This window comes from Podarcis pityusensis (genome assembly GCF_964106645.2).
Source record: "Podarcis pityusensis genome assembly, chromosome: 10".
In the NCBI taxonomy this organism is placed as follows: Eukaryota; Metazoa; Chordata; class Lepidosauria; order Squamata; family Lacertidae; genus Podarcis; species Podarcis pityusensis.
Window position 1 is genome coordinate 40,822,565 of NC_138035.1, and position 7,661 is coordinate 40,830,225.

The window sequence follows — 7,661 nt, forward strand, 5'->3', positions numbered from 1 at the left end:
CCCCCCCAGTTTCTCATTTATTCACTTAAGCTCAGTTCTCCACATTTCTGCATCAGTTTCTAATTGTTTATTTTCAAAAGTTCACACGCAAACTCATAAATTACCATTTAAGCCTGCGTTCCTCCTAAGGCTCACGTATACATATGTGATTTCTCCTAACGCAATGCATCTTTGTATGTTATTTTAATACACACTTCCTACCAATATACCCCTTTCTGTACACTTCATTTGGCTGAAGAAAGGCGTAAAATTTGGGGGTTGGACTGTATGACCCTAGGGGTCCCTTCCAAATCTACAATCCGATGGTTCTATGCTTTTTGCTTAACATATTCCTCTACCCCCATTTTTTGACATTGCAGATTCAGTCTCCACAAGTAACTTGAGGGTCATTCTATACATTATGGTTCCAATATGCAGAGGCTGCTCAGAAACACTTTTATGGATTGGCTTGTTGTGCCTCTAAACTCATCTGCAGGCTGTCTTTGCATGTTCAGGGGATAAGTCCTTCCAGAACAGAAAATAATTGGGGGAATTTTAACTCAAATGTGCTAGGCCAGTGATGGGGAACCACCTCAGCTTGAGGGCCACATTCTCTTCTGGGCAACTTTCCCGGCATTGTTGACCATTGGTGAGCAGGACCAGAGGCAAAAGTGAACTAAGCAATGAATGTAAACATTTAACTTTGTATAGTAGGCTAGTTTCTACGTAGACCCATCCAGATAAGCACGAGGCATTTTCACACATTCCAAGAAGGCAAAAACACTCAAAGAGGATCAGTGCCAGTGAGGGGTGTCTGGTGAGGATGTGTGGCCTAGAGAGAATCCCAAGGATGAGGCAGAAAGGCCTGGGGAAGGGAGTGTATTTGGTTCGCCACCATTGTGCTAGGACAACTGCTTTCCATGGTGACCCTGGCTCTGTTTTGCCAGAAGACATGCTACTGTCACTCCAGGATTGCTGCTCCAAAACAGCATGCTAACCAAACTACATGGAAGCCAAGCCTGGGTAATGCTTTAATCATTTAGTCCGCATAGTGGCATGCCCTCATAAGGTACTTGGCAAACAACAGAGATGAGTCTATTTACTGGAATTAAAGTTTTATTGAAATAATATAATAAAACAGCAGCTTCATTTGTTCACTATGAAAGGCTTCCCAGAAGAGAGGCTGGGAGAGAAGGAGGGGTGAGTTGCAGGATGACTTCTGGCTTCATAGGAGATGGAGGGGAGGGAATATGTTGCAGTGCAGCTCAGTGAAGGAAGGGGAAAGAGCTTTAAAGAGGAAAAGAGAAGCATATTATTACTTTTTTAAGGGTCTGTCTGAACACTTGTGAAAGGGGTGATGATTCAGCTGGGGGCTCACAAGTGTAGGAAGAGGGAGGGGAGACTCGGGGAGAAGGAGAAGCATGAATGGATAAGGGGTAGGAGGCATGCAGAAACTGGGGAAGGAGAAAGGAATCCTTTGGAGAACAAGAAGCAATTCTGGGGAACTGTGGTGTGCTAAACTATTTATATCTTCAAAACACCTACAAGAGAATAGGATGGTTCTGGGAAGGTGACAAAAGTCAGAGGGGCTGCATGTAACAGCAACTGCATAGAGAGAGATGTATGGGGAGCAGGGCTCTACCAGAGGACTATAGTTTGTATATACTGGTATATGGTATAACCCAGTATACATACTGGTTTATATCCAGACTTCCAAGCTGTCACTATTTTTGAGTGGGGCTCAGTCACAAAGTGGCAGATTCAGGTTGCACAATTACAGTTTATTGGGAGATCTTGCACAACAAATCTGCTTCCCCCAAAGATCAAACTTTTTGTAATAAAGGAAGTGATGGGCAATTGCATTTCTGTACCCGTCATCATCTAACATTTCCATAAACAAATCAGGATGAATGCTCACTAATAGCCAAGGTGATTTAACCTTCCAACAAACTAATCCGGGTGAATGCTCAATAAACAGGTCATTTGGAAGCACCTTAGGCTGGTTGGTGTAAGTTCCCATTGAAATCCCTGGGGCTTTAGTCATGAATACCCCACCAGTGACAGACCTTGGGGTCTCACATTTCAGTGGCGCCCTGTGTGATGGCAACATTCAGCATCCTGTTTCTCACTCTCCATTCTAAATAGTAGTTGTGGGGTCCCTTGCAAGGCCCTTGAGGCTCTGCGCCCAGTGTAACAGAATTGGTTGCAATCGCCTAAATCCACCTCTGGTCGCACTGATTTCAATGGAATCTACATTCAACTAACTTACTCTCAAAACAAGTCACTGGCCTTAAGCCAGGAAGACATTCTTAGTGACATTAAAGTCCACTGGCATAAACATACAGGATTAGACATATATTGCAACAAAGAATATATGCAGAAAGTAGAAGAGTCACATTCTGCTTCCACTACATCTTCCAATTGGGGTGAAAATCTAGGGCAAAGGGATTTATGATGTCATGCCTTTGTGCCAAACTTAACTACAAAAATACAGCATACAAAGCATACCTTTGCTTTACCAGTTACACGCATAATTCTTTCAAAGTTACCACCACCCTGTGATCACAGGAAGCTCTCTACCTAAATATCACTGAACATGCAGACATGATGCTTTAAATATTTAGCCCATATTGTACAAAGCTCCTAAAAAAGAAGTACTAAGGGAAGAATAATAATAATAAAATCTCAGGTTTCACTTCTATTTTTCTTCTCATGGAACTTTACACATCAGTCATAAATTGTATATCCACTGCATTCTTTTATCTTCTTTTTCTATAGCCAGTCAAAATAAGCAAGCGTTTTAATTATGAAAGCTGCAAGCAACCCAATCATCTCCTGATGGAGAAAGAAAAGCAAGTGACATTTGTATAATTATATGAAATGTGCTATGATCATGGCTGGATCATAGCTGAAACCCGAAACTGATTGCCCCCAATGTGGGTTGAGTGGAATGTGGAAGAGTGTGTATGTTATAATTTCAGTGCATGCAAAAAGCTTTAAATGATTCCTAGGCAAATGGCAAAAAGGTAAATTCTTTCAAAATAAATTATTGTTCAGTGTTTCCACATCTGTACCAATTAAGAAAATGGGAGAGTTCCCTATCCACTAAATAAAGTCCCATGCTGTTTGCATGGAAATGTGTGTAAACAGCAGATCCCCAGAATGGGTACGAGCCGCTGGATTGGTGGTCTAAGTGGAATATTCAGCCAGTCTACATCCATCAGCAAAGGCAATTTGCCAGCAACATTTCTGATCACAAGATTCAATCTAGTATAAAGCAGAGGGAAATAAACTTTCTCCATATTCATTTTTTTTAAAGATGAAGAAAATAACAGTATAAAAATATGGTGCAAAAATATTTCTAACAGTAATCGAAAGAATTGGGCTACAATCCTATGTCCACTTACCTGGGTGTAAGCTCCGTAAATCCCAATGGGCCTTTCTTCTGAGTATACATGTACAGGATTGCACTGTTAGACACAAGTAGAATATGGTACGTGGAAATAGCTACATGTTTTATCTCTGATTTTATTTTATTTTATTTAAAAAATACACCTAGGCCACTGGAAAATGACTGATTATCAGTGTTTCACTTGATTTCCTCAGTAAATGAGGGTGGAACAGAATACCATAGGGTAGGATGAATCAGTAATGTATTATACGTGGTTTGGTGTGGTCAAGTTGCTATTTTGCTGGTTCACTGAGACATTTTATTCCATACATTTCTAGTAAGAGATCATCTGAAAACCTCACCAAATCAAAAATCATATTTCTTTTCAAATTTAATTCTGTTATAATCCGTGAAGCCCTTATATTAAAATGGCATCCTATATTAGGCAAAAACCTGGACACAAGACATTTTTAGCTCAATCTGAAGTTTTCATTGGCAGAATGCCTTGATGATCATAAGCATTCCTTCCCCCTAATTTCAGGACTCAAAACTATTCATGTAAAGTCAACTGCAGACAAACAAATATCCTGCTGGCATAGTGGAGCGATCTGAAAATGTGTTTAATTCACTCTTAGATATTCTCCAGGACAAGAAAAGGTATGTTACATTCACATATAATGGGTGAAAAACCTCTTAAATTAATTCACTCAGTTGTTAAAATTAATAGATTTCAAACTGTAAGATTATATTTTTAGATCAAGGTGATTTTGTCAAGTTTTTCAAGGGCAGCACGCTTGATTTCCTTTGTACTTGAGGCATATTTGTAATATTTGCGTTACTTACAGATCTTCAAGGAAAGTAGATGTTGTTGCTGCTGTTGTTACTACACGCTTATAAACCACTTAAACTTTTCTAAGTAGTGTACATGTATGAGAAGATAAAAGGGTCCCGGCTGTGTCTCTCCAGCCTCTCAGAAGTCAAGGACTACAAAATAAGGCTAGGACTCTGTAACCAACCAACCAACCAACCAACCAACCAGGCCCTCCTGGTAGATGGAGTCTACCACACACCAGATCTACTCAGCCTACATGAAGCTGTAGCTCTCTGCAGTGACAACACCTTTGGAGTCTGTCCTAGTAGGATCTCTTGGAGCTGTCCAAGGTACCATATGTTTTCTGACGGACTGTCACATTTGTTTGGACCAACCTGCTTCTCCAGTGAGCTTCACAACTGAATGTTCTTCCCTCTCTCTCTCTCTCTCTCTCTCTCTCTCTCTCACACACACACACACACTGTTTCTTCTCAGTAGAAGGGAATTGTCACTTTCCATGAACTCTGATAGGTCTCTTGTTCAACAGCACAAGAGATTTCCCACCATCTCCTAGCCACCATCTCCCACTGAGAAACTTCATCCAACCGTTCTGACCTGTGAAGCAGTGACCTGCCTAAGAGTGTTAAGTATTTCCCATCAGAGTTCTGTGAACAGGACTTTCCTACAGGTTGTCCTGAGGCAATTCTACCCAGCCAGAGCCTTGGACTTGGCAAAAGTGTATGAATAGCTTAGTGCTGTGTTACCATGGGAACTAATTGTTAGATCATTTTTCTTAAGTTGTCTGAATGGCTAGGAAATGCCTGAAAGGGGACAAATGTCAGACGTTCTTCCACCACAGCAAAGAACATCTCTGTGTGAAAAGAGACTGAAAGAGACAGAACTGAGCATGTCCTCAGTAAGTTTATGAGGCCAATGAAAATTTGAGGTGCCATATACTTTGATGTTTAAGCTAAGCTTTCCCCTCTGTGACAATTATAATAAATAAACATAAGTATTGCCAAATATCAATAATCCTCCAGTGACCTCCTGCCACAAAGGGCACCAAACCTGGGTAAGCAGAATGCCCCAGGTAGGAGTGTGCATTGCCTCTGTGTGTACCCTGAAAAAGGAGATGAATATGGTTAATTTTGGACAGACTTTCACATTTCTAGGTCAGACCACACCATTGACAAGGTGTGTTGAAGTGCATCAGGAAGTCTCCAACTTTCCAGTCAGTCACCCCCCCCCCCCCAAAAAAAAAGTTAAATGGCATGCATAATCTCCCCACTTCTTTTATGAAAAATAAAACCAAGCTGACTAGGAAAATGCCCAGAGATTGTGAGGTGAAGGGGCCTACTGGGGAGGAGGGAGATAGAGAGGTGATGAGATTTTCTGACTGGCAGGTTTACCTTTTAATCGCAGGTTTAATCAAAGGTTTACCTTTTAATGCACACTCTCTCTCTTGTCATAACTCTACTCTAAATTTCTACCAGGTTTTACAATCCCAGTAGAAGATTTTAAAATTTGGGATTGCACTCTTGCGTCGTTATGCTCATAAATGTTCATTTGATCAATGAGCTGTACATGAATGCAACTCTGCAATCATGACTGCATAGGTTTATTGCCAAGCATCACCAGTTCATCTCTGGGGCTCATGCTCAGACAAGGGCATATCCCATTTATTTCAATATTGGTGACAGCTCAGTGTTCCCTGAAGTGAAACTGGCAAGCTCCCTTGCTGAGGTAAGGCCTTAGGACTTTACTGTTAAAAGTTAGAATCTGCATAAGCTTCAGTGATTTCATTGAGTATAAGAATGCATGAGTCAGAATTGTAGTCTGAGGGTGTCAGGCAGTGGCAAGATTAGCCATTAATAGGGATTGGGAAGAAATTATTTTCAGGTAGTATTTCAAGATAAACCTAATACACACTTCCTGAAACAGCATGAGACACAAAACACAGCCATCTTTTGAAATTTGCACTTCTCTGAATGTTACTGTGTAATTCTCCAGCCACTTAATGCGTACAGAAATGAATATACATGGGTAAAGTCTGCATAAATGACTCAGAAGCTTCAACTGGTCCAAAATGAAGCAGCAAGACTGCTGGCTGAAGTGCCAATTAGATCACATATAATCTTTTTTAAAACAGCTGCATTAGGAGCAAGTTCTTTTCCAGGTCCAACTAAAGGTGCTCACATTAGTGTTTAAAGCTAGAGTAGGCTTGAAACAGGTGAGGGTCACCTGCCTCATCAAGTCCAGATGCTGCAATCAGCATGCAAAGTACAAAAAGGGCAGCAGAGCTGAGGTGCAGTGTCTGCTCAACTGACTGTGTTAATGGACCTCAGCTTAGATGTCCTAGGAGCTCTGCAGGACTGTGCTTTGGTTTGGACACGTAGATTGGCCCAGGGCTAGGGACCTGATGTTCTGACTTGCCAAGGTAGGCCAAGGGTTCAGGACAGGCCCTCACATTAAGTTGGGTGGTATAAACTAACCTAAGCAATTACTGGCATTCCAGAAGGACAGAAAATGTAATTTATTTAATTCTATTTCTGCACTGTGGGGAGAGTGCGCTTTTGGGATTTTCTTTCAGAGCTTTTAAGATGTCCTGGGTCATTTCTGCATATATTAATTGCCTGTACCTTTATTGATGAATTTTAGTTCATTTGGAACACTTTTTGACTGTATCTGTTCTATACCTCTATCCTACCACTTTAAACAGTCATAGCTTCTCCTAAAGAATCCTGGGAATTGTAGTTTAAGGGTACTGGTAGTTGCTAGGAGACTGCTATCCCCCTCACAGAGCTACAGTTCCCAGAGTTCCCTAGGAAAAGAGATTGACTGTTAAACCAATCATGGAGGCTCACATTTGCTATGTCTCCATTTTAAATATCCTGAATTCTTTCTTTGCCAACCATGGTGAGCCACTCTTTTTAGAAACTGTGCCTTAAAACCTTAATAATGACATGTTGACATGGATTGTGAACCAAAGCTGTTTTGAAATTGAACTGCCACCTCCCCAGTCACTTCCGCCTCTTTAAAGAAGGATGTAAATAGGAGCAATTTTGAACATCACATCTCCTTTAAAGCTTTTGATCATGAAGTTAGCTTGAGTGACTCACTGTACAAAATCCCTTGAAATTGAAGATAGATGGTTGAATGGTGTATCTAAGCATGACCCAAACAAGAATACTGTAAAGAAAAGAAAATCACTTCGTGTGATGGGGAGAGTATTGTTGAATTGTTCAAATGCTTTTGGGATCAACTGTGCAATCCTGTGCATATTTACTGGAAGCAGGTCTCCCTGTGTTCAATCAGGGTTTACGTCCTGATAAGTGTGTTTAGGATTACAGCCTGAATTACCGATTTATTTAGCTTCTCTATACAGCATCTCTTTAAAGATATTCTTTCAATTGCTGTGTTGAAAGAATTTCCATTCAAAACATAAAGATTTTCTGGGTAGACAGAATAAACGTATGCACG

General features: G+C 40.8%; 1 long non-coding RNA gene across 1 annotated transcript; it reads right to left on the reverse strand.

The window, feature by feature from the left end:
• Positions 1-1,077: 1,077 nt before the first annotated feature.
• On the reverse strand, positions 1,078-4,930 carry LOC308486889. The gene is made up of 3 exons (XR_013991365.1): positions 4,797-4,930; positions 3,387-3,449; positions 1,078-1,266 (listed from the first exon to the last, which is right to left on the reverse strand). It is a non-coding gene; the product is annotated as an uncharacterized lncRNA (long non-coding RNA).
• Positions 4,931-7,661: the final 2,731 nt, after the last annotated feature.